The sequence below is a fragment of the Gossypium raimondii genome, chromosome 9 (assembly GCF_025698545.1).
Source record: "Gossypium raimondii isolate GPD5lz chromosome 9, ASM2569854v1, whole genome shotgun sequence".
NCBI lineage: Eukaryota > Viridiplantae > Streptophyta > Magnoliopsida > Malvales > Malvaceae > Gossypium > Gossypium raimondii.
In genome coordinates, this window is record NC_068573.1 from 2,915,151 (window position 1) to 2,927,459 (window position 12,309).

Sequence of the window (12,309 nt, forward strand, 5' to 3'; positions counted from 1 at the left end):
TCATGATTAAGTAATTGTGAATTATCGAAACAATGCTTCTGAACATAATTGCAATCACAAGAGCCTAACCGTATATGTTTGATTGGCTTGATCGGACTGTATTTGAATGAGAAAGAAATTCTACAACTTTGGGAATAATTTAATTGAGTCGATTTATTCGATGTGGAATTAAATTAGGTGGTTGTGAGAATTGTTCAACTAGAAAATTTGATTAAAAATTTTCTTAAAAAAATAATTTAGAAAATCTTAGTGATTTTTAGAAAAATTTATTTTGATCAAGTAAAATTAAATTAATTAAAATTAATATAATATTTTTGGAAATTAATTTTCAAGTTAGACAATTGACCCAATCGGTGATTGAACTTGGAAATTGGACCTAAGATCGAAAATTGGGCCAGTGAACCAAAAACCAAGACCAGATCTAAAAATTGGTTGAACTAGACTTGGTAAGTAAAGTCGGGCCGACAGTCCAACTGGTGGTTGGACCGGACCGACCGGGCCGTCACTAGGCTTGGACCAAACTGACAATGTCACATCCCAAAAACTGGGTTAGTAGAATTGGGTATTAGATTGTGGGCTCGAGAGAAAAATTGGGTTTAATATCATAGAAATTAAAATAGGATAAAATGATTAATTAAATAATAATAGTAATAATAAAATATTAGAATAATTACTAGGTCAAGAATTGGGTGGTGAAAATTTGGATTAGGTGGTCGATTATTAAATAGCTTGAAAGATATTTTTAAAAAAATTGGATCTGAAAATAATTAAGGAAAAATGTGTTTTAATTAAAGTAAGGACTAATTTGTAAAACAAGGGAAAGCTGAGAGTTTTTAAAAGACAATTTCCCTTTAATTAAAAAAAACTGCTCATTTTCTCCCTCTTTAAAACCCCCACGTCACATTCCCTCCCATTTAGTTTCACATTCAAAAAAATTTTCAAATTCAAATATGATATTTTCTCTCAAAATTAACTTATCCTTGGTGATTTCCTAGCTATCCAAATACCTCAACACCTTCCAATTTTAAGAAAAAAATCATTAAATCCTCATCAAATTCGTCATTATTCTTTTCAGGTTCAACTTCGAATTAGCTCCACAACTTGTTGTTTTCTTCAACTTGAGGTAATGTCTTGACTTATTATGATTCGATTAAGGTTGATGTGTTTCTAATTTGGAATTTAACTGAGTGTGTTAATAGTTTTTAAAATTTAAAGCTTTTTAATTAAAATTTAGTTCAACAATGGTGAAATCCAAAATAAAGAGTAAATCTACTATTTTGATTGATTTCCAATCTATTTTAACTAAATAGAATGTATTTGAACTCAATTTGATAGATTGGTATTGAATTTTAATGAATTTCGAATTTCCCCTTTTGTGTGTTCATACAAGCTTGATTTTTCGTAAAACTTTAAATTCATAAGATTAGGTAGAATTAAAGGTTTAAAAGTGAAATTAGATTATATTTAGGAATATTATTATTGAAATTAAGGCTTAGAGGTAAAGTTAAGTGGTTAACCACCTATTTCGACAAAACTAGTTAAATTTTTGGTATGAGAAAAGTGAGCTTAGAGTGGTGATTTTGCTGCTATTTTTTTTAGTTTAAGGCTGTTAATAATGATTTTATATTGTATTTAATGTGTATGCAAAGTTTTGGATTCATCAGGAGGTTTTACGAGCAATGCGAAAGGGAAAGAAAAGCTTGTTTGACATTGTTGTGCAAGAGGTATAGATTAAGGTGAGTGGTTTGATATACTACATTTAAACTCTGGTGCACAAGCTAAGTTAACATATGTGAACCCTTACTTAATTAATATGCGAACATTGATTTCTCCTAGTGCAAACTTTTGCAATTTAAAATATGCATGTAGTTATTAGAATAAAATAGGCAGGTCGTATCTATAAACCATGTAGTTGACATGATAAGTGTGTGTGAATTGTGCATCTAATTATTGTGTTTGTGTGTGAGCTAAATATTAAAGGTGAGTTGAAGTACTAAAAGGCATGTGTATATATATATATATATATAATAGATACGTATAGGAGTTTTGTTATTTATATATAATATATATATATGGGTTTTGGTATTATATATATAATATATATGAGTGGGGTTTATGATATATATATGCATGTATAGGTGTTATATATAATATATGTTTAGGTGCATGGGTGTTATATGTATAATATATCTGCGTGGTTTTGCTATATATAATAGATATGTGTGGGTTTTATTATATATAATATATATGTTTATAGGTTTTGTATTATCTAATATATATATAAATGTATATGGAACTTTTAATGTATGCTAAAATTTGACGAGACAAAGGTCGTTAAATAGGTATGTATATATATGTAATATATATTCAGTATATGGTTTTGTAATGCTTATGAACGAATATAAAATAAATAAATAATATAATGTGGACTTCTATAATATGCGAATTTTATTGATAATGTATATTTATGCATGCACGAACCTGTAAGCGAATTATGAGTTTTACAATATTGCGAGCTTTGATTAGTGCAAAATTATATTATCGTGAAATGCTAAGTGCAAGCTCAACTATAGTGCGAGCCAATTATATTTGTGTATTATGTTATATTGTGAGCGATGTTAACTTGGTGAATTATATTATTATGATGAACTGTGTTAATTTGGTGATCTGTATTAATATGACAAACTTTATTAATTTGCCAAACTATGTATTGTGAGATTTTGAGTTGTATTGTATGTAAGCTAAGCTATTGCGTGTCCTATGCTAAATAAAATATGCGAACAATGATTTATGTGAACTGTGTTATGTGTGCAATATATGTTGCATGAAAGTTATATTATTTGCAATCCATGCTGTATTGCGAATTGTGAATTGTGAACTATGTTATAATGTGCAAGCTCTACTTAATTGCGAGCCCTATTATATTGAATATTGTGAATGTGTTAAAGTGATATCTTGGCATTGTGACCTTATGGAACCATTGGATATAGTTGGCATGCCATAGGCTTGTGAGTACTCACCCTTTTTTATTGCGATGAGCATTGTAGCCTGAAGATGCGTTAGACAGATGAGGGAAAGTCGAGCATAGCTCCATTCACCATAGATAGCATGGTATGTTTGGAGAGTGTGAGGATTCGTGCTACACTTATATCAAAGATAGCGTAGGGCTCTTTGAGTCCAAAAGTGAGGCTTTATTAGGAGATCCATTTATCCAATATGTGGTGATAGAGTCACTTATAGGTGGTGATAGAGTCCCTTATATGTTTCATAATCACAAAAATGCCAATTTATCATTATTTGAGATATATGAGTTATGATGGAGCATGAACTGTTATTCGGTATGAACTTATATTTCATATGAACTACTATTTTGCATAAGTTGTCATTTGGTAAGAACTGTTATTTCATATGAACAAATGTTTGGTGTGAATTGATAATTTATGTGATTTTCCCATTTTATGCAAATTACTTATTATATGTGCACTGCTTATTTTATGAGAACTGTTGTGTCGTGTGAGTTACTATTTTGTGTAGAGTGCAATAATATGTGAACTGTTTAACTGATGTGTTTATTTGTAGTATGTTTGAGCACTTATTGAGCTTCAATAAGCTCACCATCTCTTTTATAACATTGTAGTGATATAGCGTGCGATGAGGTGTGGAACTGAGCTATCCAAGTGATCCATAATGAGGTTACACCTAGGTATGTTGATATGTTCCCAACCCAAATGAGGAAGGCAATGTGGGACCAAATTATGGGATTTAGTATTAGACTTACTTATAATTGTAGGGTTGTAATTGGACATTATGGACTCTTTAATTGTTGGTTTAAAACTTTTATCATTGTGTTAGATAGATGATTGAATGATGGATTATGATTGTTTGATAATTGGTTTCGATAACTGTTCGACTAATTGTAAGTGCAGGTTGAAGAGTCGTTGGTCATCAAGGTAAGCCTTAGATGTTTTATGTGTGATTTGGATACAAATATGTGCTTGGTATGCATGAGATGCAACATAGAATTTGGTCAAGTCATGTAAACTGTTAAATTTATGCTAACTAATTAATTAATAATGTTATGAGGTTGTGCGAGATGCTTTAATAAATTTTCCAAAAAAAGACTTAAACGTTTAACCCTACAATACTATTTTGAAACTTTGTGAAATTGAGTTTATCCCAACATATTACTATATATTACGTTTTAAATCTAACTATATGTTTTTAAACTAAACGGTTTTCCAAGTCCCTACAAATATAGCCTTTTAAAAATACCCTACTGCATGCATGTATATTTAACTAAAGTTTTCGAGGTAATTGTCTGTTAAATGTTAAATTGTGAATTAGTCTTGTTGATTTTTGATCAGAGTAGTGCAACGGAAGCATGATATTAGGTTTTTTTAAATATTCCATGATTAATTGTGTAATGTGGTTGGTCGGTTGGTATGTTTTGTGGTGGTTTAAATGAAGAGTAACTTTGGTGGCTAATGTGATGTTCAAATTTTGGGTCAGACCGTCACGGTCGGGTTTGGGGTGCCACAGGCAATAGCTGAATCGGTTCTGGGTGTCGCACCTGCGATGGCACCAATGGATACAATGGTGCCGATGGCGGCATTCTAGTGGCTAGCGGGTGGTCCTTCGACGGTTGAGCAATGAAAAAATTACACTCCTACTGAGATTCTAACGGATAATTTGGTTTCAAATTAACTATTTCAAAAATAACAATATTTTAATAGTTTTAATATTAAATTTAATTTAATAATTATCTTAATAATATTTTATTAATTTAATATTATAGTGATTATCTTAATATTAAATTAAATTAAATATTTATCCGTAGATAAGTATTCTATTAATTTAATAGATTTAATATTAAATATAATCTAATATTTATCCTGATAAGTATTATATTAATTTAATATTAAAGTGATTAAGTTTAATCATAATTGAACTCTTTAAACTCTCCCTATATAAAGAGAGCCATGAGTCATTATTTTACATACACTTGAATTCAAGAGAAAGTTGTAGAGAGAAAATTCTTTGAAAAAGTTATTTCAGAAAATTTCTAGTGATATATTTTATATTTACAACTTGACCCCAAAAGTTTAGAGAAATTAATTTCCCCACTAGTAATTTTGTGAAAAAATTTCTAATTCGAAGCGAGCCCACACTTAGCAGACATAAGCTTGAAGATAGTGGAGAAGACTACTTGGTCGAAGCATTCATCCTAGATGAATCGAAAAGGTACAATTTTGATTAAGTGTTTATTACTTTAGATAACACAATCAAGTTCTAGTTTTGGAAAAATTTTAAAACTCTAATTTTTCCTTAAACTTATTTTCCGTTGTGTTTTCCAAACCCGATTTTCCAACAAGGTATGCCTAGCACATGCATTGGATAATGATGCAAAGAAGTTTGATTCACAAACAAAATTGTGCATGTTTGTAGGGTATCCGAAAGAGATGAAGGTAGACTATTTTATAACCCGAGGGATCAAATAGGCAAGGTGTCAACACAATGTAACTTTCCTATATTGTTATTACAGGAGCTTTGGGGAAATAAAGAAGCCCCTCACGAATTTGCAGACTTTAAGTGTTTTTAGGGTAAACTACCAAGATAGTCACTCTAAAATTATTTCATTCTTGTTTTAGTCACTCTAATTTTTTTTTGAAATATAGCACTATTGTTAGTAAGTATTCTTGTTTTGGTCACTGTTTTGTTAAAACCCAAACGAAAAGCTAACTAGGATGCCATGTATTGTTGATTGTTTTGCCAATTGTGTATATAATTAAATATTTCAAAAATTAATTATAAACCCCCATTTCCATCCTTAAACCTAAAATCAACCTTTAAACCCCAAAATCATTGAACCTTAAACCCTCAATACCATCTCTAACCTCAAAATGAAATCCTAAAGCCCAAAATCATTAAACCCTAAACCTCTTTTATCATTACATTTTATCAATAGCCAAACAAAAATGTAGCAGCAATCATACCAATGCCCCTACATTATTCGTTCTTTCTTTCTTTCCCTCTCAATTTCTTTGATGTTCCCTAACAACCCAACTATTTGTTCAAGTATTGATGAAATGCAATGATAAAGGGAGTTTAGGGTATAATGATTTTAAGGTGTAGTATTTGATTTTGGGGTTAGAGATGGTAATAGAGGTTTAAGGTTTATAGGTTGATTTTTAGTTTAATGACGGTAATAAAGGCTTAGGGTTCAATGGTTTCAGGGTTAGAATGGTAATGAGGGTTTATAATTAGTTTTTGTAATATTTAATTATATACACCCTTACCAAAATTGTAACAACCCAATTTTTACCAGTGTAAAGAAATGTGGTTTCGGGACCAAATTCCATAAATCGAGTTAGAGAGTATATAAATAGACAAATTTTCATACCTAATTAGAAAATATATTAGTGGATGACAAAGAAATTCAATCGAGAAAATGATAAATTATAGTATAGAGAGTAAATTGTAGAAGTGAAATTGCTATTAACTTTTAATTTAAAAAATGTATGAGGGCTTCTTTATCAATTAGACAAGGGACTTAATGGTTATTTAGCCATTAATAACTTATGAGTTAGTGGAGTGTGATCATTAAATCCACTTAGCATTATTATAATATATAATAGTATGATGTTAATAAGTTAAACATGATTAATTAGGCTAACTAAATTGTTAATCTAAGTAGAAATAATATTTGAGTGGGAGAGACTATTTCATCATCCTTCTCCCTTGTAAGTTGTCGTCCCTTACCAAAGAGAAAGAAAGAAACTTGTTTTTCCATTTCCATTGTCGTCACTAATTAACCAAGGTAACAAGTTCATTTCTTTGGAATTTTTATAGATTTACTATCAATAAAGCTTGATTAAGCCAGCCCATATATTAGATTTTCCAAGAATTAAGCATATGTCAAGTTACCATTATAGGAGTTTAGAGAAATTAAGCTTGAAAATGATAATTTTTTGAATTGTGAATTTAGTTTTTGTTGGGATTAAGTTCAAAAGTAAAGAAAAGTGTTGGATTTTATTAGAAATCCAACTAAGCTATGTAGTTGATTTATGACATTAGGGACTAAATTGAATAAATTAAAAGTTATTAAGAAATTATGATATAGATTAAAACTACAAGAATGTTATAAATAATCGTGGCAATATGCAAATTCATTAAACCAACTCTTTAATTCATAGGCTTCTCTCGAAGTCCTACTTATGTATTTTAGTTATTTTGCATATATCTATGTCAAACAAACCTTAAGATCACCCTCTCGGGCCTAACAAACAATTTATGCAAGCAGCAATCATCTTTCGATATCGACATGACATGCACCATTCAAGTCCTTTGTCTATTAACTATTACCTCTTCTCAGATGAAACAGTTGACTCAATTACTTAGCAATGTTGGTCATACATTTATAAGTGTTAACATAAATTCTACTTGAATGAATGAATAAACATTTGCACAAAACATTCTAAACATAAAACCAAGAATCACATGTCAAAGATGCATAATCATTCTAGTAAAAACAAAATTAAGCCATAATCATTAAATTAAAAACATAAAGATAATTTGTATTCATGTTATAAAGATAATTTGTATTCATGTTTGTCAACATAATAACAAAAGAAGAAATGTTGAGAGGGGTTATCCACGGCCATGCACAACAAGAAGAGATAATAGCCAAATGCAGTGGTATTTTGTAACTATTTCTTGCTTGCTTCTCTCAGTGGCTCTCATTCTCTCCTAGGCATCACTTGTAACAGCCCGATTCTGGGCCTAGTCGGAATAGTGGTTTCGGGACCACAAATCCGACGAGGGAAAATATGGTTATTATTATATTTTTATGGTCTACAATTTCACGGAAAATTTTCGTAAAAATTTCGTTCGAAAATTTCGACGTTTGGGCACTCAATTTAGTCAAAAGGACTAAATTGTAAATAGTGCAAAAGTTGAGTTCTACATCTTAGAGGTGTCTAATTGTTATGAAATTTTAAATTGGAGGTCTTTATGTGGTAATTAGACCATTAGTTAGTTGATGGACAAAAATAGACATAAGAAATGGGTGAAATAGATTTTTTTTAAATGGGGGCATTTTAGTCATTTGGTTATTAAATAGAATTAAATGGGAAAAAGATGGCAAAATATGCTCATCTTCTTCATGGTGAACGAAATCAGCAAGGGGGAAGCCATATTTAGGGTTTTTAAGCTTTCAAGCTCCATAGTAAGTGATTCCAAGCCCCGTTTTTAATGTTCTTCGTATTTTTAGAATCCCGGTAACTTGGTTTAGCTTATTCTACCATTAATTCGTGTTAGGGTTCATATTTGGAAAACTACCCATAGGTGAAATGTGTTTATTTTGCTGTTTTATGGTGGAATATGAAGCTAGAGATTATGTTAAACAACTTTTGCTAAGCAATTTTAAGCGAAAACGGGTAAATAGACATAATCGGTAAAAATAATTAATATTCAAAAGTATGTGTTGGAGTGGAATTTGATGTTGCCATAGAAGGGAAAAATGTTCAGCATGTTATAAAACTTAAGAATAAGTGATGAAGTTTAATTTCGAGCTTGGGGACAAAAGTGTAATTATGCAAAAGTTTGGGGCAAAATTGTAATTTTTCAAAAGTTGGGTGGTGGGTTATTTTAATAAATGTGAATATTAAACGAGTTAAATTTGCTATTATAGATCAAGAAAGACGTGAAGAGTATATCAAGCGGGAAAAGAAAAGATAGTGGAGTAAAGTGCAAAATTACGATATTTTGCACCGAGGTAAGTAAACACGTGACTTAATGTATTATTTTGATATTATTTGATATATGTTGAGATTTATTTGGAATTAAAATAAATGTTTGGCAATATCCTAAAATGTTGTTAAATCGGAAAGGTGATAAAGGGTTGCAATATATGGTTTATGGGTTGAACACTTAATAAGTCTGAGTATGTTGTATATAAAGGGGTTCTTGTGTCTGATTCCCGATTCATTGGTGGTGCTAGGTGCGTGATCCACCATACCTTTGAAATGTGAAAGGGGGTTGCTATGTGCTGATTCCTCCGAGGGGTTGCTAAGTGCTGATTCCCCGATTTCATTGGTGGTGCTAAGTGCGATATCCACCGTACCTTTGAAATGTGAAAGGGGGTTGCTATGTGCTGATTCCCTCGAGGGGTTGCTAAGTGCTGATTCCCCGATTTCATTGGTGGTGCTAAGTGCGATATCCACCGTATTTTTGAAATGAAAAGGGGGTTGCTATGTCTTTGATTCCCAGGGGTTGCTAAGTCGATTCCCCGATGGTGGTGCTAAGTGCGGGATCCACCGATAACGGTTAACATTCCGAGTGTTCAACGAAAAAGTGTGGAAGATGAATATTGCCATATGGTGGAAAATTTTATGGGGTAAATATTGAGTTGAATACTAAATCGACCCATGTATGAGATGAGAGAAAATATCAAAAACGCAAAAGGAACGATTTAATTATAAACTGTGTTGAACAACAGCAATTGGGTAACTTTGAAAAATCACCATAAATGGTGGAAAATGAATGGGAAGCTGAATAATATATGAAATTGAAGTTGAATGTATCTATTCTCATATGAAAGAAATAGAATAAGCAAAAGAGTTATATTTTTGGAGATATCTGAATTTTACTGAAACAGGGCTGGATTGATTTCGAGATCCCCTGTTCTAACTTTGGAAAATTACCAAAAATTGTAAAAAAATAATTATGGCATGAAATTTATATCCCTGGAATCCTTATTGAGTCTATTTTTATTAGAAACAAGTGAAACCATTTTTCAAATTTTTTACAGAGAGTTAAGTGAATTTTAGTGAGGAAGGGTCAGAACCATTGGGCAGTGAAACAGGGGAAGGTTTAATGAATAAAATGTACTAATTTGCTGGGCAAAAACTTCTGAAATTTTTATGGTGAAATGGTATATGAGTCTAGTTTCAGGGAAAATTTACGGAACTCAATTTGGAGCCCTGTAGCTCTAGATAAAAATAAATTAGCGAATATGATGCAGAAAAACAGCTTGCTGGAAATTGCCTAAACAATAAAGTTATTCATGAATAAGTTTATATTTTGGTGTAGTTATGGGAGTAATTACTTATTTATCATGTGTTTACTTACTAAGCTATATGCTTACTCGATTTTATTTTTCTCTTGATTATAGTGACTTCCAACAACTCGGAAATTGGAACGAAGTCAGACAATCATCTACACTATCCTTCACATTTGGGGTATTTTACTACTAGTGTTCCGAAATTTTATGGCATGTATAGACGACTTATGTAATGTGGGATCATCATGTAAATATATGTTATGGTTCCCTTTTAAATGTAGTGTTTATTAATAGTTAAACTGTATGTGTGTTTATACAAATGAAATTGGTTGGTATATTGGAATGTGTTGTAAATTTGCAGGAGGTTTAAGCAAAAATAAGTAGGAATGCTGTCGAAATTTTTTTTAAAAATTTAGTAATACCTCATACTCTGTTCCGGTAAGGAATACGGGTAAGGGGTGTTACACTTTTATCTAAAATGCTCCAAAGTTTTGCTTACTTGCTGCTCTCAAACTTTCAAAAGGTGTTTCCCTTTCTTTGCTTGTATTCTCTCATCTCCGTATGTTTTTCTGTCTCTTTTATGTGTTTTTTAAAAGTGTAGAAATGAACCTTATTTATACAGGATAAGCCCTTAACGTCCCTAGCTATTTTTAACAAGATTCTCCCTTGAAAATCTCCATGTTAATGATCGGCCCTTGACTTGAGGAGAAAGAGTGGTTGGTTGTTTAATTTGAGGAGGTGTTTGCTTGATTTGAGGAGAGGAAAGCCCTTGAATATCTCCATGTTGTTGTTGTCCCCTTGATTTCCTCAAAGAGGATATGGTTGTTCCTAGAATGAAGGAAGAACAAGTCTTGGATGGTTTGGGCATCTTCCTCCCGTAATGGGATTCTTCCTTCTTAGTGGGCTTGAGATAAATTTTTGTAGTCCAAGAAACTGGATTAGGATGCCCAATGTTGTATAAGCACAATCTAGTTTTACTCCCTTTTTCCCACAGAGTCCAATTATTTCCTCAAAAGATGAAAAATAATGTATTTAGCATAATAATTAGTTAAAATAATACATTTTCATAATATTGATTAACATAACAAAATTATGAGTAAAAAATACAAAAAAGTGTTATTAACTACCTAGAATTTGCATAATTATATGTCAAAAGTGCTTAAGATAACTTTATATTTTAGAGTTATCAACACCCCACACTCGACCCGGTCAACCGAATTTGAGTATGTGATGTCACATCACATTACCAAAGTAACTCATGCTAATCCATTTCATACATAAAATTTAAAACATAATATAACAATTAACCAATTTAATTATTAATCTTTAAAACATAATAGAACAATTAACCAATTTAATCATTAATCATACTCGTAGTTATTCATTTATAATGATTAAGGTTCAAGATCATTGTTAAATAGAGTTAAAAAAGGTCAAAGGTTGAGTTAGGAATCAAATTCGAACTTAATTGTCAAATTTCAAATGCATGTATTGAGACAAGTCGTAAACTATTTTGAGATTTTTAGCTTTAAAGTTAGTATATCCCGAAACACTTTTAATTATGTCTTTTTTCCCAGGTACCAATAGTTTATGAACATAGACCGAATCATTAATCTACTTCCTCTTGACCTTAAGATTGAATGTACCTTCAGATAGAAAAGAAGGGAACGAGTAGCCCAAAGATAAGCTACAAAAATGGACCATAAACAACAAAATCAGAATCAAGGAGCTATTTAGAACACTCATAATCAGGTCATTATTACTGATGATAGAGACCATGCCATCTGTCAGTACGCCGTGCCTTCATTCAATGAACTTAATTCGAGAATTGTGAGACCCGAGATTAAGGCCCCTTAGTTTGAATTAAAGCCAGTTATGTTCCAAATGTTGCAAATGGTGGGCCAATTTAGTAGAATGCCTACTGAAGATCCACATTTGCACTTCATCTTATTCATGGAAGTAAGCGATTCATTTAACGTAGTCGGAGTGACTGAATACGCTTTGAGATTGAAGTTATTCCCATACTCACTGAGAGATAGAACGAGATCATGATTAAATTCCTTACAGCCTTATTCGGTATCAACATAACAGGAATTGGCTGAACGATTCTCGATGAAATATTTTCTATCAAACAAAAATTCCAAGTTTAGAAATGAAATCAGTACGTTTCAGCAATTTGACGAAGAATATATTTATGATGCATGAGAGCAATTTAAGGAGCTGTTGCAGAAATGTCCTCATCATGGCAT

The 12,309-nt window shown here is 31.4% G+C and overlaps 1 non-coding gene across 1 annotated transcript; it reads right to left on the reverse strand.

The window, feature by feature from the left end:
• Positions 1–12,202: 12,202 nt before the first annotated feature.
• LOC128032878 (small nucleolar RNA R71) lies at positions 12,203–12,309 on the reverse strand. The gene has a single exon (XR_008189218.1). It is a non-coding gene; the product is annotated as a small nucleolar RNA R71 (small nucleolar RNA).